We start from the raw sequence: 27792 nt of genomic DNA, 5'->3' as shown, positions 1-27792 counted from the left end.
TCCCAGCTCCAACATTTTCTGCACTTCTGTCTTGATGCAGTCTCTAACATGATCAGGCTGTCTGTAGATTTTACTCTTGACAGGCAGACTGTCTCCAGTGTCAACTTCATGGGTACACCAATCAGTTTGGCTGGGTGTCAGAGAGAACATATGTCTGAAGGATTGCAGAACTTGTCTACAATCCTGTTGCTGATGCTCAGAGAGGCTGCCACAAAAGACAACACCATCTACTGACCCATCATCAGGATTCTGAGTGAGCAGGTCTGGGAGAGAGTCACTCTCTTCCTCCTGTCCCTCATCTGTGGCCATGAGCAAGCTCATGTCCTTCCTGTCAACATATGCCTTGAGCCTGTTCACATGGAGCACCCTGAGAGGGCTCCTGGGAGTTCCAAGGTCCACCAGGTAGGTGACCTCTCCCTTTTGCTCAATGATGGTGTGGGGCCCAGACCATTTGTCCTTGAGGGCTGCTGGGGCCACTGGCTCCAGCACCCACACCTTCTGTCCAGGCTTGTACACAGTCAGGACAGCCTTTTGGTCATGCCAAGCTTTTTGGAGTTCTTGGCTGGCCTCAAGGTTTTTGGATGCCTTTTCCATATACTCAGCCATCCTGGAGCGGAGACCAAGTACATAGTCCACAATGTTTGTTCCAGGCTTTTTGAGAGGTCTCTCCCATCCTTCCTTTACCAAACAAAGGGGTCCTCTTACAGGTTGCCCAAACAGAAGTTCAAAAGGGCTGTAGCCAACCCCCTTCTGTGGGACCTCTCTGTAAGCAAACAAGAGGCAGGGTATCAGGACATCCCATCTTCTCCTAAGAGGTTCAGGTAGCCCATGAATCATCCCTTTAAGGGTCCTGTTGAATCTCTCAACAAGCCCATTGCACTGTGGGTGATAGGGTGTGGTGAACTTGTAGTTAACACCACATTCCTTCCACATTGCAGTCAGATATCCTGACATGAAGTTTGCACCTCCGTCAGAGACAACCTCCTTAGGGAAGCCCACTCTGGAGAACACTCCAACTAGGGCCCTTGCCACTACAGGTGCTGTAGTGGTCCTAAGTGGAATAGCTTCAGGATACCTGGTGGCATGGTCCACCACCACCAGTATAAACTTGTGCCCTGATGCTGTCTGGGGTTCCATTGGACCAACAATGTCAATCCCCACTCTTTCAAAGGGGACCCCCACCACAGGTAGTGGTATGAGGGGGCCTTTGTTGTGCCACCTGACTTACCACTGGCTTGGCAAGTGACACAGGAGCGACACAACTCCTTGGTATTTTCATTCATATGGGGCCAGTGAAAGTGTGAGACAAGTCTGTCCCAAGTCTTTGTCTGACCTAAGTGACCTGCAAGGGGAATCTCATGGGCCAAGGTGAGAAGGAAACCTCTCAGAGACAAGGGGATAACCAGCCTCCTGGTTGAACCAGGCTTGGGGTCTCTTGACTCAGAGTACAGGAGTCCATCTTCCCAGTATACCCTGTGGGCACCTGTGGCATTCCCTGCAGCCTCAGCAGCAGCCTGCTGTCTGCGGGGTTCAAGGGAAGGGCAGTCTAACTGTGCCTTCCCCAGGTCTTCTCTGGAGGGTCCCCCTGAGCCCAGAAACTCAACTTGATCAAGTTCAAGCTCTTTAGGCTCAGTTTCCCTCAGCTCAGCCTCCTCAGAGACTTGATCCTCAACCTGGGGCAAGGGGGAAGGCAACGCCTTAACCCTACTGCTCTTCTTCTTGGAAGGTGTCTGGTCCATAGTTTCAGGATCCAGCACCTGTTCAGTGGGGCATCTTCTGGCCTGTGACCTAGTCACAGCAAGCACATGTGCTGGCAAGCCTAACATTTCCATGTGAGTCCTCTGCTCCACTTCTGACCATAGTGATGACTCCAAATCATTACCCAACAAACAATCCACTGGGAGGTCTGAACTAACCACAACTTTCTTTTGGCCTTTTACCCCTCCCCAGGAGAAAGCAACAATCGCCATACTATGACTGGTAGTGACGTTGCTGGCATTGGTCACCAGGAAATCTGTACCTGGCATGATCTGTCCAGGGTCCACAAAGTTAGGTGTCACCATGGTGACACTGGCACCAGTGTCCCTATAGGCCTGAGCCATTTTGCCATTTATCAAAGGTGTCTGCCTGTATTTGCCCAAAGTATTGGGACTTACATCAGGGGATATATCCATATCCCCTGTACAGACAAGGACAGCCTGAGTGAGTGTGCCAACTAAGTTGTCAGACCCCTCAGTTCCCAAGGTTAACCCAACTAATGCCTTGGGAGGAGCACTACCACTACTTACTGTACTAGGGGGTGCAGTTGCCTTAGGGGCTGTAGTGGTAGGAGATTGTCCTCCTCTTTTGGTGCACTCACTAAACCAGTGAGATTTACTTTTACAGTACTGGCACCACCTTTTTGACTGGCCTTCTGGAGTCTTCTTTTTCTGCTGTGAAGCCTGACCCCCACCCTCTTTGGTTTGTTGGGGACCTGTCGAAGACTTCTGGTCATTTTGTTCACTTTTTGGATTACCCTTCTGGTCTGCTTTCTTCTGACCACCCTGGTTCTGGTTCTGCTTGATCCTTGTTCTGGCCCATTTGTCTGCCTTCTTTCCCAATTCTTGGGGAGAGGTCAGATCTGAATCAACAAGGTGCTGGTGCAACAACTGGTTCTGACAATTATTTAAAATCTGTTCTCTCATCATGAGATTGTACAACCCTGTGTAATCAGTAACCTTGCTACCCAGCAACCAGCCCTCCAAAGCCTTAGTGGCACAATCCACAAAGTCAGACCAGTCCTGAGACTGAGTTTTCTGGGTGTCTCTGAACAGCAACCTGTACTGCTCAGTGGTTAAACCAAACCCATCAACCAGTGTATTTTTCAGGACCTGGTAATTGTTAGCATCCTCCACTCTTGTAGTGAGGAGCTTATCTCTACCTTTACCATCAAAGGAGAGCCACAGTATAGCTGCCCACTGACTCTGGGGAATGCACTGCACAGTGCAGGCCCTCTCCAGAGCAGCCATCCATTTCTGGATGTCATCCCCTTGCTTAAAGGGGGGCACTATCTTAGTCAGGTGTTCAGTATCTAAACCCTTCTCTTTATCTCTTGGGAGATTGCTGCCACCAGTGGGAGCTAACCCACTCATCTGCTGCTCTCTTGCAAAGGCAAGCTTCTCTTTGGCCAGGGCAAGTTCTTCCCTTTCAATCCTCAGAGTAGCCTGTCTCATCCTAGCTTCATGCTCCATTCTCTGAGGGGAAGTCAATCTCCTCTGTGGAGAGTTCCTCCTCCTCTGAGAAGAGGCATTAGAGTGCAGAGATCTATTGGAGTCCCTAGAAAGAGATCTATCTCTCCTAACTCCAAGGTTAGGCCTACTTAGGGTCAATACTGGGGGTCCCCCAGATCCTAGCCCAAGCAAGTCTAAGTTGGCCCTAGTTAGCCTTCTGACTACCTCAAGACCTTTGACTGCCTCATCCCCAGAGAGTTCCTCAAGATCCTCCTCCTCAACTGCATTTGCTGTGTTGTGGAGGTCTGGATCTCCAGAGGTACCCTCTAAGGCTGGCATATTCCCATCTAGCTGAGAAAGCTTTCTCGCATCATAGGTCTCTATAAATGTAAATGTAAATGTGGGATACTTGTAAAGCGCACTGTTACTCTTCCCGAGTGTCCTGGCGCTGTAGACCGCTGGGGAACCCGTCCTGGTTTTCCCTGTGAGATGGTCCCTTTCTGGGTATCTTCAGGGTGAAACCAGGCATCCCCGGCGTCTGTGGGGGGCCGTTGTAGAGACGAGGCAAGCTTAATGCCCAGAGTTACCGAGTGTGTTCCCTGGTTAGAGTAGGCACTGAGGCGAGAATTATGGAGTCCGTTGACCCTGGTCCAAGACCCTGCCGCGTCAGAAATTGAACCCTGGTCCCGGGCTGTTCTCTGCTTACAGGTCTGCCGCCTCTAACCAGTGAGCCACACCTCTCCTCTAAGAGACCTATCAGAAAGGGAATGGTGGGGTTAGACCCCTGTTTCAGTTTCCTGGAGGTACACACTTGTCTCATCTCCTGGAAACTGAGAGCTGCATATCTTGAAGTGACCTGTGGAGGGTCAATAACCACAAGGGGAGTCTCTGAAGACTCTCCATGGGTAGACATGCTTTTCTAGTGAGGTGTAAGTGGTGCACTTACCTACACTATATGTTTGCCTACTGATCCCTTGCTAGAGTTGTAGTTTAGGGTGTGCTAGGCCCTAGGAGCTACAACAGCTGGTTCAGTAGAACTCAGAGTATTCTAAGCTAAGTTATATGTACCTTTAGTACTTATGTGATCTTTCACAATGATATTCTTAGGATATGTGTGGTAAAACAACAGCAAGCTCAAATCCCAACCGCTGCTCACCAATGTGAGAAGTTGGCCTGATATATAATGTTCACTATTCTAGTGAGCACTTTGTATCAGTCCAAACAACCCTTATTGATGATTGGTTGTAAGTCAACCTTATAGACCAGCTATCCTAGTAGCATGGATACGAGCAGTCTAAGGCTAAGACTCTAGAGGGCGTGTTAAGCCAGCTGTTTTACCATCGCATTACCCCTTGAACACCAAGTGAAAGGACACCACACAAGTTGTTATGAAAATAAACAGATATTTATTTATAACAAGACTACCCTGAACTCTTTATGAGTCCGGGAGCTAAGCACATAACAAAACTCTTACGAAAATACTTTAAGTCGCACAATTTACACAAATGCCCTAGGGGCACGAAAAACCATATACACAGTAAGTGGAATGCGAACTTGCTAGCAGGTAAGTAATATTTTTCTAGACTCAGGAATCGCTAGGCCTACAATACTAAACACTGGTATTAGATGTAGGAGGCCTGTGGACGTCGTGTGCAGAGTGGGAACTCTCACGCGTAAGGCGGGAAAAAGTCTATGGAGGCTAGCAGTTGCAAAGTTACTGTTCTCGGGCGAACCCGACTAGGTGGGTCGAAAACAAGAGTGGATCCGAACACTAGGAGTGTTGGACTTTGCTGAAGCACCGGAGTACTTGGTTTACCTAGCCCAGGGGCTGCGGCTGCATAGGGTTGAAGTTGCGTCAGAAACCCACGTTGACGAACCAGGAGCCTGAAGAAGTTGCTGGCAGGCGGCCAGTGAAGAAAAGTTAGTGGTGATCCAAGCCTGGATCAGGGAAGAGGAAGACCTGAAAGCAGAGGGGACCAAGTTCTGAATCACTAGCCAGTGATTAGATGGGCACCAGGGTGGCACCGGACGAAGTCACCTCGACCAGGTGGGTGGGCGCTGCTGGGCTCTGCAGTCTCTCAGACCAGGAGGCGTTGTCGGCGACCAGGATGGAGGTGCGAGCTGTCCCACGAGGGTTTCTGCTGTCGACGTCGCTGGACCCAGGATTGGGGCAACAAGTCTTGGCAAATGCAAGGCCCACGCGGTGGACCTAAAATGGCGTCTTGGGTGGACCAGGAGGGTCCAGGGTGCTCCTCTGTTGGAGGGGAGCAAGGGCTAGTCTGGAGCAACCAGACCAGCAGTAGTTGTCGTCGTGAAGGGGCCACTAGCCAACGGGCAAGCGACCTGGACAACGCGGTGAGCAGCAAAGAGCAGAAGGGCCCCACGCAGATCTCGTGGATGCAGGGGGGCTGAACTTCGGTGCTGGAGCTGCTCAGGGTCGGGGCTTCTCTTACCCCAAAGCACTCAGTCGAGGGTCACTCGGGAGTCGTGCTGGACAAGCGTCGTGCAGTTCCGAAGATGGCCGGTCCCTCGAGGTCTCGTCACACCCACGGATCACAGCTGGGCTGATGATGTAGGTTGAGGTCAGAGGTGCCAGGGAAGCCGGTTCTCGTCGTGCTGGAGCAGTCTTGATCCGAAGGAGAGACTGGCAACAAACCGCGATGCTTGGTTGGTGCCTGCTGCTGCAGGGTGACTACTCCTTAGTCACAAGGGAGAATCTTGGGAAGAAGTCTTGAGTTCCTTTCGTGGAAAGTAGTTTCAGGATTCAAAGATGATCTGATTTGGAAGGGGGCCAGTTCCTACCTTTATCCTGAAAAAGGGGGCTGGCACGCAACTAGGTCCTGCCCTATGGGTGGGACCAGGAGGGGGGTGGTTACACCCCTCTCCTTTGGCGGGCTTTCCCCAGGCCAGGGGCTGGAGTGCCCCTGGAACTGGTTCCAGCCGGCCTATGCACAGTGAGCACCGGGGTGCCACTTGCAGTCACCTTCCTCTAAAGCCCTGCCTACCTAGGATACACAAAATCCTGTCTGGGACGGTGCTGGCACCGCCCCTGACAGGAAACCCTTTGTCCTTGCCTCCTGCTCTGGGAGGACTCCCAGCAGCAGGAGGGCAGACTTGTGTCTCGGTGGCAGCATCCATTTTGTGGAGCTAAGGCTATGTCTGACTTTAACCGGGGTTACAGGTTACATACATGTCGTGTCCCTCTAGAAGGGTGGAATGCTAACCCCGTCGCCAGACTTGGCGAGGGGTTAGTATTCCAATTCGTATGACACCTTACTCGACATGTTTTGATAAAGCGATACCAGAGTTGGCATATAACCGCGAGGATTATAATGCACTTAAGAGTATATGGGATGCGATATCATGGAAACGGCTAAGGGATGGATCCCGAAAGCCGCAGACAGGCTCAGCTCATGCCAGAGCACTATCTCACACGATTCCAAGCACCCTGCCTTCAGGATTGTTAAGGCCTGCCATAGGAGTGACTGATAGGAGATCTGTGTGTCCATTTAGGTTTAGATATAGGAATACTATATCTAAAGCAAAGGGTGAGTACACCACCTTGCCCCCAGCTGTCAAGCAGCCAGTTGTGTCTGTTTGGTTAGTCAGTCCAGGGGTGGCATAATACATGCTGCAGCCCCTGGGAGACTTCTGGGTGCACCTCAGCCCTGGGTACAGGGAGTTAGAGAGGGCCCAGTGCCAATTCAGTACCTGGGTACAATTTGGAATAGAGAGAACAGCTAGGCTGTGGGTCTGAATAGCAGGCCCACAGCCAGGGAAAGTCGTAAACCAGTGAAGCAAAAAGCAAAAATCTGGGTGATCATAGGATTGCAGACCCTACTCTCCTACAATCCGTTTTCCTAATCCCTTTGGTCATTTCCAAATAGAACTTGAGCACTCTTAAGATCTAAGGAGTGAAGTGACCGCTCGGCTGGGGTCGTAGGATTTGGAAAAAACGAAGGGAGGGAAATGGACTGATTTATATGAAAATCAGAAATGACTTTAGGCAAGAAAGCTGGATGAGCCCTTAGGACTACCCTATTGTGATGAAAAACAGTATAAGGTTCTTTCGCACAGAGAGCTTGAATCTCGCTGACTCTGCGAGCAGAGGTAATAGCCACCAAAAAGGCCGCCTTCCAAGAAAGATGTTGCAAAGAGGCCTTGTGGATGGGCTCAAAAGGCGGTGACATTAACCTGGATAGAACCAGGTTCAATTCCCATGGAGGAGAAGGATTTTGCACAGGGGGATACACTTTTTTCAACCCCTGGAGGAAGTCCTTAACCACTGGAACCTGAAAGAAAGAAACCTGATCAGGCGATTTTCTGTATGCTACTATGGCTGACAAATGCACCCTAATAGAAGCGTATTTTAAACCAGCAGTCGCTAGGGAAAGGAGGTATGGGAAGATGACGTCCTCCTGTCCTGTAGTCGGATCAAGGTGATGATCCCTACACCATAAGAAAAACCTCTTCCACTTGAACGCATAGGACGCTCTCATGGAAGGTCTCTTAGCCTCTTTTAAAATGTTCATGCACTCAGGAGGCAAGTTCAAATGTCCGTATTGCAGGACCTCAGGAGCCATGCTGTTAGGTTCAGTGAAGGGAGGTTGGGATGCATTATCCTCCCATTCATCTTGCTCAACAGGTCCTGCCTGCAAGGGAGTCGTCTGTGTGGACACACAGACAGATGTAGAAGATCCGGGTACCACCACTGCCGCGGCCAATCCGGAGCTATCAGGATCATTTCCATGTTCGACCTGCAGAGCTTGGAAACTACCCTCGGAATCAGAGCCAGGGGAGGAAACGCGTAAGCGAATGTCCCTGACCAATCCATCAGTAGAGCATTCCCCTGAGTCCCTGGCCGGTGGAACCTGGACGCGAAGGCGTGGTGTAGGAGAGTAGGGTCTGCAATCCTATGATCACCCAGATTTTTGCTTTTTGCTGCACTGGTTTACGACTTTCCCTGGCTGTGGGCCTGTTAATCAGACCCACAGCCTAGCTGTTCTCTCTATCCAAATTGTACTCAGGTACTGAATTGGCACTGGGCCCTCTCTAAGTCCCTGTACCCAGGGCTGAGGTGCACCCAGAAGTCTCCCAGGGGCTGAAGCATGTATTGTGCCACCCCTGGGCTGACTAACTAAACTGACACAACTGGCTGCACGACAGCTGGGGCAAGGTGGTGTAATCACCCTTTGCTTTAGATATAGTATACCTATATCTAACCCTAAAATGGACACACAGATCTCCTATCAGTCACTCCTATGGCAGGCCTTAACAATCCTGAAGGCAGAGTGCTTGGAATCGTGTGAGATAGTGCTCTGGCATGAGCTGAGCCTGTCTGCGGCTTTCGGGATCCATCCCATAGCCGTTTCCATGATATCGCATACCATATACTCTTAAGTGCATTATAATCCTCGCGGTTATATGCCAACTCTGGTATCGCTTTATCAAAACATGTCGAGTAAGGTGTCATACGAATTGGAATACTAACCCCTCGCCAATTCTGGAGACGGGGTTAGCATTCCACCCTTCTAGAAGGACACGACATGTATGTGACCTGTAACCCCGGTTAAAGTCAGACAGAGCCTTAGCATCCACAAAATGGATGCTGCCACCGAGACACAAGTCTGCCCTCCTGCTGCTGGGAGTCCTCCCAGAGCAGGAGGCAAGGACAAAGGGTTTCCTGCCAGGGGCGGTGCCAGCACCGTCCCAGACAGGGTTTTGTGTATTCCAGGTAGGCAGGGCTACGGAGGAAGGTGACTGCAAGTGGCACCCCGGTGCTCACTGTGCATAGGCCGGCTGAAACCAGTTCCAGGGGCACTCCAGCCCCTGGCCTGGGGAAAGCCCGCCAAAGGAGAGGGGTGCAACCACCCCCCTCCTGGTCCCACCCATAGGGCAGGACTTAGTCGCGTGCCAGCCCCCTTTTCCCAGATAAAGGTAGGAACTGGCCCCCTTCCAAATTAGATCATCTTTGGAATCAAGACACGACTTTCTACGAAAGGACATCAAGATTTCTTCTTCAAGATTCTCCCTTGTGACTAAGGAGTAGTCACCCTGCATCCGCAGGCACCACCTTAAGAACACTGCGGCCTGCTGCAAGTCCTTCCTCCGGAATCCGACTGCCCAGCTCGACAAGACCCGGCTTCCCTGGCACCTCCGACCTCTACTCACCTCTACAGCCAAGCTGAGAACCGTGAGTGCGACGAGACCTCAAGGGACCGACTATTGCCAAGACTGCACGACTTCTTCACAGCAAGCCCGCCGGGTAATCTACTGGCGAGTGCTTTGGGGTCCGAGAAGCCCGGACCCTGAGCAGCTCCAGCACCGAAGATCAGCCCCCCAGCATCTCCACGATCGGCGTGGGGCCCTTCTGCTTTTTGCTGCTCACCGCGTTGTTTGGCTACTAGCCCGCTGGCTTGTGGCCTTCTGAACGACGCCCGACGACATCACTGCTGCTGGTCTGGTTGCTCCAGACTGGTTCTTGCTCCCTTCCAGAAGAGGAGCACCCCGGACCCTCCTGGTCCACTCAAGACGCCATTTTGAGTCCACCGCGTGGGCTTGAATTAGCCAAGGCTTTGTTGCCCAATCCTGGGTTCTTCGACGCCGACAGCTTCATCCATCGTGGGACAGCTCGCCCCTCCATCCTGGTCGCCGACAACACCTCCTGGTCCGTGAGATCTGCAGAGCCCAGCGTCGCCCACTCACCTAGCCGAGGTGACTACCATCCGGTGCCCTCCTGGTGCCACCTGACTACTGGCTAGTAGTCACGAACTTGGTCCCCTCTGCTTTCAGGTGTCATCCATCTTCAAGATCCAGGCTTGGATCAACTCGAACTCTCTTCACTGGTCGCCTGCCAGCATCTTTCTTCCAGGCTCCTGGTTCGTCTACGAGGATTCCCGACGTCTTTTGAGACATATGCAGCTGCAGCCCCTGGGCTAGGTAACTTCGGCATTTCGGTGCCCCAGCATAGCCTCACTATCCAAGGGTCAGGATCCACTGTCGTTTTCTTCCTACCAGGTCGGGTTCGCCCGTGAACACTAACTTTAACTTTACTAGCTATCATAGACTTTGTCCCGCATCCCGCGTGAGAGTGCACACTCTGCACCCGAGTCCCCTGGGCCTCCTAGAAGTAATCTAACGATTCTATAGTCAAGTCCTAGCGATTCCAAAGCCTATTAGTACTGTACTTACCTGCTAGTAATTTCGCATTCCACTTTCAGAGTATATGGTTTTTCGTGCCCCTCGGGCATTTGTGTATACTGTGCTAACTTAAGTATTTTTATAAGAGTTTTGTTGTGTGCTCAGCTCCCTGTCTCAAAGAGCCAGGGTAGTCTTGTTATAAATAAATACACTGTTTATTTTCATAACAACTTGTGTGGTGTCCTTTCACTGGGTGTTCAAGGGGTAATGTGATGGTAAAACAGCTGGCTTAACACGCCCTCTAGAGTCTTAGCCTTAGACTGCTCGTATCCATGCTACTAGGATAGCTGGTCTATAAGGTTGACTTACAACCAATCATCAATAAGGGTTGTTTGGACTGATACAAAGTGCTCACTAGAATAGTGAACATTATATATCAGGCCAACTTCTCACATTGGTGAGCAGCGGTTGGGATTTGAGCTTGCTGTTGTTTTACCACACATATCCTAAGAATATCTTGTGAAAGATCACATGAGTACTAAAGGTACATATAACTTAGCTTAGAATACTCTGAGTTCTACTGAACCAGCTGTTGTAGCTCCTAGGGCCTAGCACACCCTAAACTACAACTCTAGCAAGGGATCAGTAGGTAAACATATAGTGTAGGTAAGTGCACCACTTACACCTCACTAGAAAAGCATGTCTACCCAGGGAGAGTCCTCAGGGACCCCTCTTGTGGTGATTGACCCTCCACAGGTCAGCTCAAGATATGCAGCTCTCAATTTCCAGGAGTTGAGACACTTGTGTACCTCCAGGAAATTGAAACAGGGGGCTAACCCCACCACTCCCTTCCTGTTGGATCTCTTAGAGACCTATGATGCTAGTAGAGCATCTCAGGGAGAGGGGAATATGCCAGCCTTAGAGGGGCACCTTGGTGATCCAGACCTCCACAACACTGTAAATGCAGTTGAGGAGGAGGACCCTGAGGAGCTCTCTGGGGATGAGGTAGACAAAGGTCTTGAGGTAGTCAGAAGGCTAACTAGGGCCAACATAGACTTGCTTGGGCTAGGATCTGGGGTACCCCCAGTACTGACCCTAAGTAGGCCTAACCTTGAATTTGAATTTAAAATTATTTATAAAAGCGCACGTACGCCAGCGGCTTCTTGGCGCTACCACTAACAGACTACTGAGAAAGGAAAGAAACAGGGGGCCAGGGGGAGTTATTCAAATGATTGCTTAAATAGGTGGGCCTTAAGTTGTTTCCGAAAATGTTGGTAGACAGTGAGGGATCGAATTCCCAGAGGCAGAGAGTTCCACAGGGACGGGGCCAGGGTCGCGAATTTAGATCCTCCCCACTTCTTCCTCCGGAACCGTGGAACCGTGAGAAGGGCCTGGGAGGACGAGCGGAGCTCTCTCCCTGGAACATACTGGGTAATCTCTGAGGAGATGAAGGCTGGGGCTAAGCCTAAACGGGCAAGAAAGGTAATGGAGGCGATCTTAAATTGAACTCGGGCCTGCACGGGCAGCCAATGTAGGGACTTCAGGAGGGGGGTGGAATGATGAAATTTCGGGAGATTGAAGACCAGGCGGGCCGCCTGGTTCTGGATGAGTTGGAGACGCCGTAAACTGTATGCAGGGATACCCGCATATAGGGCGTTCCCATAGTCCAGGCGGGATACCACCATGGCCAAAATGATAAGCTTGAGGGCAGAAAATGAAAAAAAACGGGACACCCTGCGTATAGTACGCAGTGCAAGAAAAGAGGCAGAAACCACAGAGCTAACCTGGGAGTGAAGGGACAGTTGAGAATTGACTTTAATACCAAGGGTTTTAACTGAGGTAGCAGGAGTGGGGGAGGGACCAAGAGAGGCGGGCCTAAACAAAGGGGTCCAGGGGCTGGATGAACCACCAGTCAACACCAACTCGGTCTTATCAGGGTTGAGTTTAAGGTGGTTGTGGTTCATCCAGTCCCTGATGTAAAGCATAACAGATTGAAAGTTAAGAGCAGGGGAGGAAGAAGAGGACAGGTCAAAGACAAGCTGGAGGTCATCCGCGTAATTAAACACGGTGACCTCCATTTGTTGCAGAGAAAAAATAAGAGGAGCAATATAAAGATTAAATAAAAGGGGGGAAAGGGAGGAGCCCTGTGGGACCCCGCACTGAACTTTCCGGACGTCCGCTATAAAATCACCCAGGCGAACAGCCTGGGTGCGGTCCCTCAGGAAGGAGGAAAGCCAGACCAGGGCTGTCCCCCCGACCCCCGCCGCCTCGACACGGGAAAGTAAGATGGTATGATCCACCGTGTCAAAAGCGGCTGAGAGGTCGAGGAGCACCAGGGCCTGGCGATGGTTAGTATCCATACCCTCCCTGAGGCTGTCCAAGACAGAGATGACCACGGACTCCGTAGAGTGTGCGGGGCGAAAGCCAGCCTGATGAGGGGCAAGGGCTCCATGCATCTCCACAAAGGTACTCAGTGCGCAGGTGACATGGACCTTGGAGTTAGGAGAGATAGATCTCTTTCTAGGGACTCCAATAGATCTCTGCACTCTAATGCCTCTTCTCAGAGGAGAAGGAACTCTTCCCAGAGGAGATTGACTTCCCCTCAGAGACTGGAGCATGAAGCTAGGATGAGACAGGCTACTCTGAGGATTGAAAGGGAAGAACTTGCCCTGGCCAAAGAAAAGCTTGCCTTTGCTAGAGAGCAGCAGATGAGTGGGTTAGCTCCCACTGGTGGCAGCAATCTCCCAAGAGATAGAGAGAAGGGTTTAGATACTAAACACCTGACTAAGATAGTGCCCCCCTTTAAGCAAGGGGATGACATCCAGAAATGGATGGCTGCTTTGGAGAGGGCCTGCACTGTGCAGTGCATTCCCCGAAGTCAGTGGGCAGCTATACTGTGGCTCTCCTTTGATGGTAAAGGTAGAGATAAGCTCCTCACTACAAGAGTGGAGGATGCTAATGATTACCAGGTCCTGAAAAATGCACTGGTTGATGGGTTTGGTTTAACCACTGAGCAGTACAGGTTGCTGTTCAGAGACACCCAGAAAACTCAGTCTCAGGACTGGTCTGACTTTGTGGATTGTGCCACTAAGGCTTTGGAGGGCTGGTTGCTGGGTAGCAAGGTTACTGATTACACAGGGTTGTACAATCTCATGATGAGAGAACAGATTTTAAATAATTGTCAGAACCAGTTGTTGCACCAGCACCTTGTTGATTCAGATCTGACCTCTCCCCAAGAATTGGGAAAGAAGGCAGACAAATGGGTCAGGACAAGGATCAAGCAGAACCAGAACCAGGGTGGTCAGAAGAAAGCAGACCAGAAGGGTAATGTTAAGAGTGAACAAAATGACCAGAAGTCTTCACCAGGTCCCCAACAAACCAAAGAGGGTGGGGGTCAGGCTTCCCAGAAGAAGAAGGCTCAAGAAGGCCAGTCAAAGAGGTGGTGCCAGTACTGTAAAAGTAAGTCTCACTGGTTTAGTGAGTGCACCAAAAGAGGAGGACAAACTCCTGCCACTACAGCCCCTAAGGCAACTGCACCCCCTAGTACAGTCAGTAGTGGTAGTGTACCTCCCAAGGCATTAGTTGGGTTAACCTTGGGAACTGAGGGGTCTGACAACTTAGTTGGCACACTCACTCAGGCTGTCCTTGTCTGTACAGGGGATATGGATATGTCCCCTGATATAAGTCCCAATACTTTGGGCAAATACAGGCAGACACCTTTGATTAATGGCAAGATGGCTCAGGCCTATAGGGACACTTGTGCCAGTGTCACCATGGTGACACCTAACTTTGTGGACCCTGGACAGATCATGCCAGGTACAGATTTCCTGGTGACCAATGCCAGCAACGTCACTACCAGTCATAGTATGGCGGTTGTGGCTTTCTCCTGGGGTGGAGTGAAGGGTCAAAAGAAAGTTGTAGTCAGTTCAGACCTCCCAGTTGATTGTTTGTTGTGCAATGATTTGGAGTCATCACTATGGTCAGAAGTGGAGCAGAGGACTCACATGGAGATGTTAGGCTTGCCAGCACATGTGCTTGCTGTGACTAGGTCACAGGCCAGAAGATGCCCCACTGAACAGGTGCTGGATCCTGAAAGTATGGACCAGACACCTTCCAAGATGAAGAGCAGTAGGGTTAAGGCTTTGCCTTCCCCCTTGCCCCAGGTTGAGGATCAGGTCTCTGAGGAGGCTGATCTGAGAGAACTGAGGGAAACTGAGCCTAAAGAGCTTGAACTTGATCAAGTTGAGTTTCTGGGCTCAGGGGGACCCTCCAGAGCAGACCTGGGGAAGGCACAGTTAGACTGCCCTTCTCTTGAACCCCTCAGACAGCAGGCTGCTGCTGAGGCTGCAGGGAATGCCACAGGTGCCCACAGGGTATACTGGGAAGATGGACTCCTGTACTCTGAGTCAAGAGACCCCAAGCCTGGTGCAACCAGGAGGCTGGTCATCCCCTTGTCTCTGAGAGGTTTCCTTCTCACCTTGGCCCATGAGATTCCCCTTGCAGGTCATTTAGGTCAGACAAAGACGTGGGACAGGCTTGTCTCACACTTTCACTGGCCCCACATGAATGAGAATACCAAGGAGTTTTGTCGCTCCTGTGTCACTTGCCAAGCCAGTGGTAAGTCAGGTGGCACAACAAAGGCCCCCCTCATACCACTACCTGTGGTGGGGGTCCCCTTTGAAAGGGTGGGGATTGACATTGTTGGTCCAATGGAACCCCAGACAGCATCAGGGCACAAGTTTATACTGGTGGTGGTGGATCATGCCACCAGGTATCCTGAAGCTATTCCACTTAGGACCACTACAGCACCTGTAGTGGCAAGGGCCCTAGTTGGAGTGTTCTCCAGAGTGGGCTTCCCTAAGGAGGTTGTTTCTGACAGAGGTACAAACTTCATGTCAGGATATCTGACTGCAATGTGGAAGGAGTGTGGTGTGAACTACAAGTTCACCACACCCTACCACCCACAATGCAATGGGCTTGTTGAGAGATTCAACAGGACCCTCAAAGGGATGATTCATGGGCTACCTGAACCTCTTAGGAGAAGATGGGATGTCCTGATCCCCTGCCTCTTGTTTGCTTACAGAGAGGTCCCACAGAAGGGGGTTGGCTACAGCCCCTTTGAGCTTCTGTATGGGCATCCTGTAAGAGGACCCCTGTGTTTGGTGAAGGAAGGATGGGAGAGACCTCTCAAAAAGCCTGCAACCAACATAGTGGACTATGTACTTGGTCTCCGCTCCAGGATGGCTGAGTATATGGAAAAGGCATCTAAAAACCTGGAGGCCAGCCAAGAACTTCAAAAAGCTTGGCATCACCAAAAGGCTGTGCTGACTGTGTACCAGCCCGGACAGAAGGTGTGGGTGCTGGAGCCAGTGGCCCCAGCAGCTCTGAAAGACAAATGGTCTGGGCCCCACACCATCATTGAGCAAAAGGGAGAGGTTACCTACTTGGTGGACCTTGGAACTCCCAGGAGCCCTCTCAGAGTGCTCCATGTAAACAGGCTCAAGGCATATGTTGACAGGAAGGACATGAGCTTGCTCATGGCCACAGATGAGGGACAGGAGGAAGAGAGTGACCCTCTCCCAGACCTGCTCACTCAGAATCCTGATGATGGATCAGTAGATGGTGTTGTCTTTTGTGGCAGCCTCACTGAACATCAGCAACAGGATTGCAGGCAAGTTCTGCAATCCTTCAGACATATGTTCTCTCTGACACCCAGCCAAACTGATTGGTGTACCCATGATGTTGACACTGGAGACAGTCTGCCTGTCAAGAGTAAAATCTACAGACAGCCTGATCATGTTAGAGACTGCATCAAGACAGAAGTGCAGAAAATGTTGGAGCTGGGAGTCATTGAGCCCTCAGATAGCCCTTGGGCTAGCCCAGTAGTTCTAGTGCCAAAGCCTCACACCCAGGGTGGTAAGAGAGAGATGAGGTTTTGCGTAGACTACAGAGGCCTCAATGCAGTCACTAAGACTGATGCCCACCCAATACCAAGAGCAGATTAACTTATAGATAAATTGGCTTCTGCCAAATTCTTAAGTACATTTGATTTGACAGCTGGGTATTGGCAAATCAGGTTAGCTGAGGAGGCCAAACCCAAGACAGCATTTTCTACCCCTGGTGGGCATTATCAATTTGTGGTAATGCCCTTTGGTTTGAAAAATGCACCTGCCACCTTCCAAAGGTTGGTGAATCAAGTCCTCACTGGGCTGGATGACTTCTGTGCAGCATATCTTGACAATATTGCTGACTTTAGCTCCACCTGGGAGGATCACCTGGTCCACCTGAGGAAAGTGTTAGAGGCCCTGCAAAAGGCAGGCCTCACTATCAAGGCCACTAAGTGCCAGATAGGGCAGACACAGGTTGTATACCTGGGCCACCTTGTGGGTGGAGGCCAGGTTCAGCCATTGGAGAGTAAAATACAGGCCATCCAGGACTGGGCTCCTCCAATCACCCAGACTCAGGTTCGAGCTTTCTTGGGCCTGACTGGGTACTATAGGAAGTTTGTCAGAAATTATGGGTCCATAGTGACCCCTCTTAATGACCTGACAAGCAAAAAGATGCCAAAGAAAGTTCAGTGGACAGCAAGCTGTCAGAAAGCATTCAATGACCTAAAGCAGGCCATGTGCACAGCACCTATCCTAAAGAGTCCAGATTACTCCAAGCCATTCATTGTCCAAACAGATGCTTCTGAGTTGGGTGTGGGAGCTGTTCTGTCTCAACTGAATTTTGATGGTAATGATCCGCCTATTGCTTTCATTAGTAGGAGGCTGACCCCCAGAGAGAAAAATTGGTCAGCTATTGAGAGGGAGGCCTTTGCTGTGGTTTGGGCCCTGAAGAAGCTGAGGGCCTACTTGTTTGGCACTCACTTCACCATTCAGACCGACCATAAGCCCCTCTTGTGGCTAAATCAGATGAAGGGTGAAAACCCCAAACTGCTTAGGTGGTCCATTTCCCTACAGGGGATGGATTTTACAGTGGAGCATAGACCTGGTACTGATCACAGCAATGCTGATGGGCTCTCCAGGTATTTCCACTTAGAGCAAGAAGACTCACCTGGTCAAGGTTAGTTTATTGTCCCAAAGTTTGGGGGGGGGTCATGTAGGAGAGTAGGGTCTGCAATCCTATGATCACCCAGATTTTTGCTTTTTGCTGCACTGGTTTACGACTTTCCCTGGCTGTGGGCCTGCTAATCAGACCCACAGCCTAGCTGTTCTCTCTATCCAAATTGTACTCAGGTACTGAATTGGCACTGGGCCCTCTCTAAGTCCCTGTACCCAGGGCTGAGGTGCACCCAGAAGTCTCCCAGGGGCTGAAGCATGTATTGTGCCACCCCTGGGCTGACTAACTAAACTGACACAACTGGCTGCACGACAGCTGGGGCAAGGTGGTGTAATCACCCTTTGCGTTAGATATAGTATACCTATATCTAACCCTAAAATGGACACACAGATCTCCTATCAGTCACTCCTATGGCAGGCCTTAACAATCCTGAAGGCAGAGTGCTTGGAATCGTGTGAGATAGTGCTCTGGCATGAGCTGAGCCTGTCTGCGGCTTTCGGGATCCATCCCTTAGCCGTTTCCATGATATCGCATACCATATACTCTTAAGTGCATTATAATCCTCGCGGTTATATGCCAACTCTGGTATCGCTTTATCAAAACATGTCGAGTAAGGTGTCATACGAATTGGAATACTAACCCCTCGCCAATTCTGGCGACGGGGTTAGCATTCCACCCTTCTAGAAGGACACGACATGTATGTGACGTGTAACCCCGGTTAAAGTCAGACAGAGCCTTAGCATCCACAAAATGGATGCTGCCACCGAGACACAAGTCTGCCCTCCTGCTGCTGGGAGTCCTCCCAGAGCAGGAGGCAAGGACAAAGGGTTTCCTGCCAGGGGCGGTGCCAGCACCGTCCCAGACAGGGTTATGTGTATTCCAGGTAGGCAGGGCTACAGAGGAAGGTGACTGCAAGTGGCACCCCGGTGCTCACTGTGCATAGGCTGGCTGAAACCAGTTCCAGGGGCACTCCAGCCCCTGGCCTGGGGAAAGCCCGCCAAAGGAGAGGGGGGTAACCACCCCCCTCCTGGTCCCACCCATAGGGCAGGACTTAGTCGCGTGCCAGCCCCCTTTTCCCAGATAAAGGTAGGAACTGGCCCCCTTCCAAATTAGATCATCTTTGGAATCAAGACACAACTTTCTACGAAAGGACATCAAGATTTCTTCTTCAAGATTCTCCCTTGTGACTAAGGAGTAGTCACCCTGCATCCGCAGGCACCACCTTAAGAACACTGCGGCCTGCTGCAAGTCCTTCCTCCGGAATCCGACTGCCCAGCTCGACAAGACCCGGCTTCCCTGGCACCTCCGACCTCTACTCACCTCTACAGCCAAGCTGAGAACCGTGAGTGCAACGAGACCTCAAGGGACCGACTATTGCCAAGACTGCACGACTTCTTCACAGCAAGCCCGCCGGGTAATCTGCTGGCGAGTGCTTTGGGGTCCGAGAAGCCCCGACCCTGAGCAGCTCCAGCACCGAAGATCAGCCCCCCAGCATCTCCACGATCGGCGTGGGGCCCTTCTGCTTTTTGCTGCTCACCGCGTTGTTTGGCTACTAGCCCGCTGGCTTGTGGCCTTCTGAACGACGCCCGACGAAATCACTGCTGCTGGTCTGGTTGCTCAAGACTGGTTCTTGCTCCCTTCCAGAAGAGGAGCACCCCGGACCCTCCTGGTCCACTCAAGACGCCATTTTGAGTCCACCGCGTGGGCTTGAATTAGCCAAGGCTTTGTTGCCCAATCCTGGGTTCTTCGACGCCGACAGCTTCATCCATCCTGGTCGCCGACAACGCCTCCTGGTCCGTGAGATCTGCAGAGCCCAGCGTCGCCCACTCACCTAGCCGAGGTGACTACCATCCGGTGCCCTCCTGGTGCCACCTGACTACTGGCTAGTAGTCACGAACTTGGTCCCCTCTGCTTTCAGGTGTCATCCATCTTCAAGATCCAGGCTTGGATCAACTCGAACTCTCTTCACTGGTCGCCTGCCAGCATCTTTCTTCCAGGCTCCTGGTTCGTCTACGAGGATTCCCGACGTCTTTTGAGACATATGCAGCTGCAGCCCCTGGGCTAGGTAACTTCGGCATTTCGGTGCCCCAGCATAGCCTCACTATCCAAGGGTCAGGATCCACTGTCGTTTTCTTCCTACCAGGTCGGGTTCGCCCGTGAACACTAACTTTAACTTTACTAGCTATCATAGACTTTGTCCCGCATCCCGCGTGAGAGTGCACACTCTGCACCCGAGTCCCCTGGGCCTCCTAGAAGTAATCTAACGATTCTATAGTCAAGTCCTAGCGATTCCAAAGCCTATTAGTACTGTACTTACCTGCTAGTAATTTCGCATTCCACTTTCAGAGTATATGGTTTTTCGTGCCCCTCGGGCATTTGTGTATACTGTGCTAACTTAAGTATTTTTATAAGAGTTTTGTTGTGTGCTCAGCTCCCTGTCTCATAAAGAGCCAGGGTAGTCTTGTTATAAATAAATACACTGTTTATTTTCATAACAACTTGTGTGGTGTCCTTTCACTGGGTGTTCAAGGGGTAATGTGATGGTAAAACAGTTGGCTTAACACGCCCTCTAGAGTCTTAGCCTTAGACTGCTCGTATCCATGCTACTAGGATAGCTGGTCTATAAGGTTGACTTACAACCAATCATCAATAAGGGTTGTTTGGACTGATATATAGTGATCACTAGAACAGTGAGCACTGCACATCAGGCCAACTTCTCACATGGCATTTGGAGTTTTCGTCGTCTGCAAACAAATCTATGGTTGGACGACCCCAGCAACGAAAAAGCTCTTCTACTACTTCGTCGTTTAGCACCCAGTCTGGCTGATCTTCGAAGTGCCTGCTGAGTGCGTCTGCTTTTACGTTCAACTCGCCTGGAAGGTGTACTGCCACTACCGTAAGGCCTCGGGAGAGGAGCCAAAGCCAGATTGCCTGAGCCTCTCGAGACAGAGGGCGAGACCTTGTGCCTCCTTGTTTGTTCAGATAGAACATGGTGGTCGTATTGTCCGTCTGAACTAGGACTGAGTTGGACTCTATCGCTGGGAAAAAAGCTTTGAGAGCCAGGAATACCGCTCCGAGTTCCAGCATACTGATGTGGTATGTCTGCTCCTGCGCAGACCACTGGCCTTGAATTTGAAGCGGACCCATGTGCGCTCCCCAACCTTGCAGAGAGGCATCCGTCACTATCGACTGGGTTGGAAGAGGATGGTGAAACCGAACCCCCACCAGCAAATTCTTTCTCCGTGTCCACCATTTGATGGCATCCTTCGTCGCTTGGGAGAGCTTGATGCGATCCTCCCAAAGACCTGTCGCCTGGTCCCATTGATCCTCCAGAGCCTGCTGTAGAGGACGCATTCTCAGCCTGGCGTTTGGGATGAGAAAGATGCAGGATGCCATGGAACCCAACAGGGATGCTACTTGTCGGGCTAATGGACGCCGAGATTCTAGCAGGATTCCACATTTCTGGTTCAAGGAAAAAAGTCTCTCCTCCGAAAGAAACGCTTTTCCCACTTTTGTGTCCAGAATGGAGCCTAGGTAGTGAATTGACTGTGTAGGCCGCTGGACTGACTTCTCCAGATTCACATGGAGGCCGAGCCTGTGCAACTGGAGTAGACACAGATGTAGATCGCGTTTTACCTGCACTGGAGATGGACCTTTTAGGAGCCAGTCGTCCAGGTATGGGTAGATGAAGAGCCCCTTCTTGTGAAGAAAAGCCACCACCACTGCCATGCATTTGGTGAAGACTCGTGGTGTGGACTTGAGACCGAAGGGTAGCACTGTGTACTGATAGTGTTTGTTCCCTACGACAAACCTTAAGTACTTGCGATGTTGTAGAGCAATAGGGATGTGAAAGTACGCATCTTGCAGGTCCACCGAACACATCCAATCCCCGACTTGAAGATGTGGGCATATTTGGTGAAGCGCCAACATGCGGAACTTTTCTCTGATGATGACCTTGTTTAGAAGTCGTAGATCGAGTATTGGTCTGAACTTGTCCTCCTGATCTTTTTTGGGGACAAGAAAATACCTGGAGTAAACTCCCTTTCCTCTTTGAGCGAGAGGAACCTCCTCTATCGCTCTTTTTTGTAGTAGGACTTTTACCTCTCTTCGGAGCAAGCTTAGTTGGTGAGGGTAAGCGCTCTGTGAAGGGATGTTCTTTGGAGGCGCACGGAAACGTAGCTTGTATCCATTGCGCAGTATATTCAGCACCCACTGATCCTTTGTGATGCTGACCCACTCTGCCAGATGTTGTGAAGCACTTCCTCCCACTGGAGTGGGTAACGGCGCCAGAGGAAGCCACTGCTCAGGCTTTTCCTCCTCTTGTGGCATTAGAGGATTGTTGATGACCTCCTCTACCTCTGCCAGGTTTACCTCGAAACTGGGGTTTTCCTTGATTCTTATTTTGGGACCACTGAGGGGTTTGAACCCTCTGTTGAGCCCCTCTCCCCCTGTTGGTCTTGAAGCGGCGCTTAAATTCTTTCTTTTTCTCCAAGCCCACCGCTTTCACTGTGTCCAGCTCCGTCTTCATTCGGGTCATTTCCTCGTCAGCATGCTCCCCGAAGAGAGCGGAACCCGAATAGGGGAGATTAAGGATGCGATGCTGAGCATCCGGTTTCAGGCCTGTAAGGCGCAACCATGCCAACCTCCTGGCACAAACCCCATGTGAATAGGAACGCGCCGCAAGGACAGCACCATCCGCAGCCGTGCTTATCATCTGATTCGCCACCAGACATCCTTCAGTCACGGTCTCTTCAAAATCCTGCTGGTCCTCTTTTGGCAGCTTGGATTTGAACCTTTCCATAGAGTCCCATAAGGCTCTGTCGTATCGACCCAGAAGCGCAGCCGCACTAGAAACCTTAAGAGTCGAAGCAGCTGAGTTGCAAACTTTCCGACCCCAGGAGTCTTGAGTCTTGCTGTCCTTGTCTGGTGGGACTGAAGAGGAACCAGCAACTGCGTGTGTCTTCCTCGCTGCTGCCACAATTACAGAGTCTGCTGGAGGGTCAGATCTTACAAAAACCGGGTCAGAAGAGGCCGGTTTGTATTTCTTCTGAATGCGGGCTGGCACCGCTCTGATAGCCGCCGGAGTTAGGAATACCTCCTTGACAGGATCCATAATCCCCGGGACAAATGGCAGTAGAGGACGGGAGATCGCTTCTATGTGTAAAGTCTCAAAAATGACTGTCGTTGTAACCTGAGGGACAGACATTTCAATGCTCAGCTTCTGAGCTCCTCTTTGCAAGACATCCAGATACGTGCCAATGTCATCCACTGGGGAGGATCTGGACGTAGGACTGTCCGTTAATGTAGGGGAGTAATCCCTTTTGGAAGACTTGGTAGAAGAGGTAGATGAAGTAGACGGAGTTCGTCGACATCTACGGTGAACACTGTGCCTCCTCTCTTTTGATCTCTTCGAACGCTCTTCCCGTCTAGGAGAGCGAGACCTGACTCGATCCTCTGGTTCTTTTCTGGGAGATCGGGGCCTTCTGGGAGATCTGGTTGGTGTTCTCACAGGAGATTTGCGCCTGGGAGGGCTATGCTTGTCCATCTCCTCTACCAGATCCTGAAGAGGAGACCTGTGCTGTGAGCTGGCATAGTCCTGCATACGCTTTGCAGCCCCAGAATCTCTCCAATGGTCGAGATCTGTACCATCTAGGTGACAGTCTGACTTTATCCGCCCAAGGGTCTGTCCGACGCTCAGGAGATTTGCGCACAGGACTTCGAAGATGCAGTTGAGGAGCCAGAGGACCTTTGGAATGACGGGAAGCTGACTCCGTTACCATAACCACATCTGAACACCTCGACGTCGAGCGATCTTCCCTCGTCGTCGAGTGCTTTCGGGGAGTCGGCGGATCAAACAATCTTGTCTTTGATTGTCTATGCGAGGATGTATGGTCTCTCGACGTCGAGCGGCGATAATCAGCCGCCGACGGAGTTCCTTGTCTCGACGTCGAACGGCGAGTACCGGCCGTCGACGGAGCCCTCTCTCTCGACGTTGAACGACGATGCCCAGTCGTCGACGGAAGTCTTTCTCTCGACGTCGAACGACGATGTCCTGTCGTCGACGGAGCTCTCTGCCTCGACGTCGAGTGACGATGTCCAGTCGTCGACGGAGGTCTTTCTCTCGACGTCGAACGGTGATGATCAGCCGTCGACGGAGTTTTCTGCCTCGACGTCGAATGTCTGTGCGACGACGGCGGAGGGGTATTGGGCACCCTCGACGCCGAGAGCTGACGAGACACCGACGGAGACTGCTTTCTCGACGCCGATCGACTTTTCCCTGTCGACGGCGGAGGGGTCTTGGTACTCGACGCCGAACACCGTTTCTTTGACGACGGCGGAGGAGTCACACTTCTCGACGCCGGTCGTCGTCTGAATGACGTCGGTGGAGGGGTGACCTCCCTCAACGCCGGTCGTCGCCTGGTTGACAACGGCGGAGGGGTCTTGGATCTCGACGCCGACCGTCGCCCGGTTGACGGCGGCGGAGTTCCCTTCCTCGACGTCGGACGTCGCCCGGTTGACGCCGGCGGAGTTCCCTTCCTCGACGTCGGACGTCGCCCGGTTGACGCCGGCGGAGGGGATTTCGACGATGGAACTGGATCCTTCGACGTCGTCGACGTACCTGGTCTTCTCCTCGACGGCGAGCCCGCCGTCGACGGTAGTTTAGACGATGAATGATCCACCGGTGGTTCTTTTCTCAGCGCCGAGCCCGACGCTGAAGGTGAAGGGTGTGAAGACTTCTTTCTGGAAGATGTATGAGTCTTCTTGGAGCCCTTCTTCACCGGAGATCTTCCTCTTGATGACCTATGGGCTAGGCCATAAATGCGAATCCTCTCCCTGTCCTTTAGAGTTCTTCCTGACAGGTGTTCACAATGAGGACAGGTGCCTGGATCATGATCTTCAGGCTGACACAGGATACAGACGTCGTGGTTGTCTGATTTGGCCTTCTTGTTGCCACAAGAAGGACATTTGTCAAAGAGTGAAGGCATTCTCAGGAGAACATGTTCACCAAACTGACTGAAAAAGACAGTATCTTTCTTGACTAGATGTTTAATGTCAAGTAAGAACAAAAAATTGTTAAAACTGAAGAGTTTTTCTGTCAAAAAACAGAAAAAATAGTGGAGCTGTGTAACCAGGGTCCTTCTCTGAAGGAGCCGGAAAGAACAACTGACCTAACTGTCACCCCTGTGGCATGATGGGATACTGGGGGTCATGGGTGCCTTAAAGGCACGGTGTCAGTTTATTGCTATGCAGCTACAGGTTAGCTTTTCAGTCTTTTTAGACTGTGTGTTTGCAATGCAGCCTGGGAGCTTCTATGCTTCCAGTGAGTTATGAGAATTTCTACTGCTTTCTGAGCATTAAAACAGTTTCTAAAACAAACCTTGTGTTGTTTTCTCATGTTTATAATGCTTATTACTCATGTAGGGTGGAAATTCTTTACAGCATATTTCAGCTCTGTTCTTTATTTGGCTGCTATTGCATGTTTTTTATATATATATATATATATATATATATATATATATATATATATATATATATATATATATATATATATATGTATATATATTATATATGAGTGTATATATATATGTGGGGCACATATAATATAGTGTTTCCGGGGTCCCGCACATGGGCGGGAATATTCTAATGCCTATGACTTTGATGAGGATCCCCTGGAAGAGAACTGCTTGTTTCGGTGCCGATGGTTTCGATGTGGGCGTGGCAACCGATGGTGTCTTTTTCGGTGCCGGTGGTTGTGCTGCGGCACCGTGTGGAGGTCGATTCGAGCCAGAGTCGCCTGAAGGCTTTGTTAGCTTCTTAGCCGGACCCGAAGGTGGGGCAGTAGAAGCAGTGTCTCGGTGTGTACCCGAGCCCGAGGGCAGGGTGTGACCGGAGCCTTTTTATGGGGTGTGTCAAGGAAGGGTCGGGGTAGACGGTCTTATTTACGACCCACTGCGCTGGAGTGATGTCCTCGAAATCGGAATCTTCTGCCTCGGAGTTGCTGTCGACGCCATGTTGTTCTGGGACGTCGACGCCTTCCTCGAAGATGTCGTCTGGAATCGGAGCTGAAGATCTTTGAGCCATTGTTCTCCGAGCTCTTCGGTCCCGGATCGTCTTCTTGGAGCGGAAGGAGGCACAAGGAGAACAGTCTCTGACCTCGTGCTCCGGGGAGAGGCAAAGGTTACACACCTCATGAAGGTCGGTGTGGGGAAACTTCGACCCACATTGAGGACACTTTTAAATGGCGTCCTTTCCATGAGCTGGAGTCGAGGCCTAGTTGGGCCCGAAGGCCTTTGACGGCGACCGGAATCGAAGTCCTGGATGTTGATAGAGTAGCGTCAATTGGAAACGCGTTCTAAACTGAATTCTCGAAGCTGGTGAGGATTGCGCGCCAACGGAAATCGGTTCCAACACGGAGCGCTGAAAACAGATCCGAGCCCGGTGGCGGAAAAAAACAATCTGGGGATGGAGCCGATGCCCATGTGCAGTATCATCCCGAAGGAGGAGTCACCAATCCTGTGACTTCCAAAGACTTTTCTACAACAAAAACTGCAAACATCCAGGCCCAACACTAGGTGGCCATCTATCCATAGTGTGTAATCTGCAGCTCATATGCTTCGAACATTATATTATTCCCTCATCTGAGCCATCGACGCACCGGGTCCCAGAAACACGGGGAGACGTGGTGCAGAGTCGTGTACGGCCACCTCAACCGTCGAGCGGGAGGAGCCATGGGAGACGGCGTCTCCACGCGGTGAAGTGCGAGAATGCCACGACTTAAACCTTCCCTTAACTTTTGACTTCCCCAGAGAACGACGCCCTTCAGAACGACTTCAGCTCCTAGATCGATCTCATAAACGCTCTTCCCGGGATGACGAAGACCGAGGCTGAAAAGCCTCCGAGGACCCTTACATGCACGCCGCCATCAACTTCAAACACCGCTCCTTTAGCGTCTCTGGTTTAGGCTTCTGGCAGGAGCCAAAATCCTTGGTGTCTTGGAGCTCGCCTAAACACCAGAGCACAAATTGTATACGGGTCCGTCATCGATATATATCGGCTACAAGACCCACAAGGTTTGAAACCTGCATAGAAGAGGTTCCACCAACAACAAAGTTATCGCGGTAGGTCAAAAAACATCAATCTGAGGAACCGCTTCTGTGGATCCGCATTACAGCGCGGAAAAGACGAAACTGCCAGAGAGGACTAATTTGGCTCCAGTGATGTAATGACCGGGGTAGATGTCATCGCGGAGCTGTACGGCGCAGTCCCCTGGCACGCAGTGGTACTGCTGAAAAATTTCCGGATCCAGACTGACACCTGGGGAATATTCAAAGGTTAAGGAATCTGCAGCGAGATGGCTCTATCAGATAGGATCAAATCAAATCCAGACACTTTACTTGGTGATGCACAAATGATAAGTATTGACAGAAACCAGATTTCAACACATCATTTGGGTATAATACAGTTTTATCAGTAAAACTGTCTGACTGTGCAAAGGTAGTGGCCATTTCAAAGGAAAATGTGTAATGTGTAAATCATAATGCCTTACACGATGCTTTATGAACTTCCGAATCAAAAACTGCCCCTTCTCATGTCCATTAAAGGTATGTGGGTCGCAAAAGTTTACTGTTCAAAAAAGTGGGTTATAGTTCTAAAATGTTTGGGAACCACTGGTATAGGCAATTTACCATTACACTTTTAAGGGTCAAAAGCACTGGCACGGAGGTCTGGTTAACAGGCCTCAGTGTATTTTCAGAGTTTAAAAAATCAGCAGCATAAGTCCAACACTTTGGGGTGATCATGACAAAAGGGACATTTCCTTACCTGGGGTATGGTCTATTGATTGACACTCCTATATTTTCTTCAACTGATTTAGAATGGTAGGATTGTGTTGAGTCCCACTTAGCTTTTTTGCACTTATGGTGCATGCTCAACTTCAATTTATATTAGGTCTTTGACTGGGAATGTGACTTTACACAGGACCGGCCTCTTGAAAGAGATTGCAAGTTGAGCCTGATCTCATATGTTTGGTGATGAAGAAATTCACCTTCCACTCCTGGATCACCTTTGGGTGCTTCAGCGCGTATTTAATGCATGACATTGAATCACAACCAGAGCCCAAATTCCTTAACACGTCATGTGGGTCTGTCACCAACATCTGCTTCCTGCAGTCTCTGCATGGCTTGAATCCAGTCGTCTTCTTGGAGACATTTCCCAAGCACACTGTTGTTAGAGGCTCGGAGGTCAGCAGAAGACTGGCGAAGTTGGGAGCAGAGCTATGGATCTACTTCGAAGGGTGTAGAAAGAAGGTAACTGATGTCAGTGTGCAGGGGTGACGCCTATATGTGGTTCAACGCCGTCACTTTCAAGGCAGTACAGAGTC

General features: G+C 50.8%; 1 protein-coding gene across 2 annotated transcripts in view; it reads right to left on the bottom strand.

The window, feature by feature from the left end:
* The window catches only part of SMARCC1 (SWI/SNF related BAF chromatin remodeling complex subunit C1), an 873495-nt gene that overhangs the window by 12498 nt on the left and 833205 nt on the right, over window positions 1–27792 (bottom strand). The gene's annotated exons all lie outside the window — the stretch shown is intronic.

The sequence above is a fragment of the Lissotriton helveticus genome, chromosome 10 (genome assembly GCF_964261635.1).
Source record: "Lissotriton helveticus chromosome 10, aLisHel1.1, whole genome shotgun sequence".
NCBI classification, from domain to species: Eukaryota; Metazoa; Chordata; class Amphibia; order Caudata; family Salamandridae; genus Lissotriton; species Lissotriton helveticus.
This window is presented reverse-complemented; position numbering and strand designations above follow the sequence as displayed.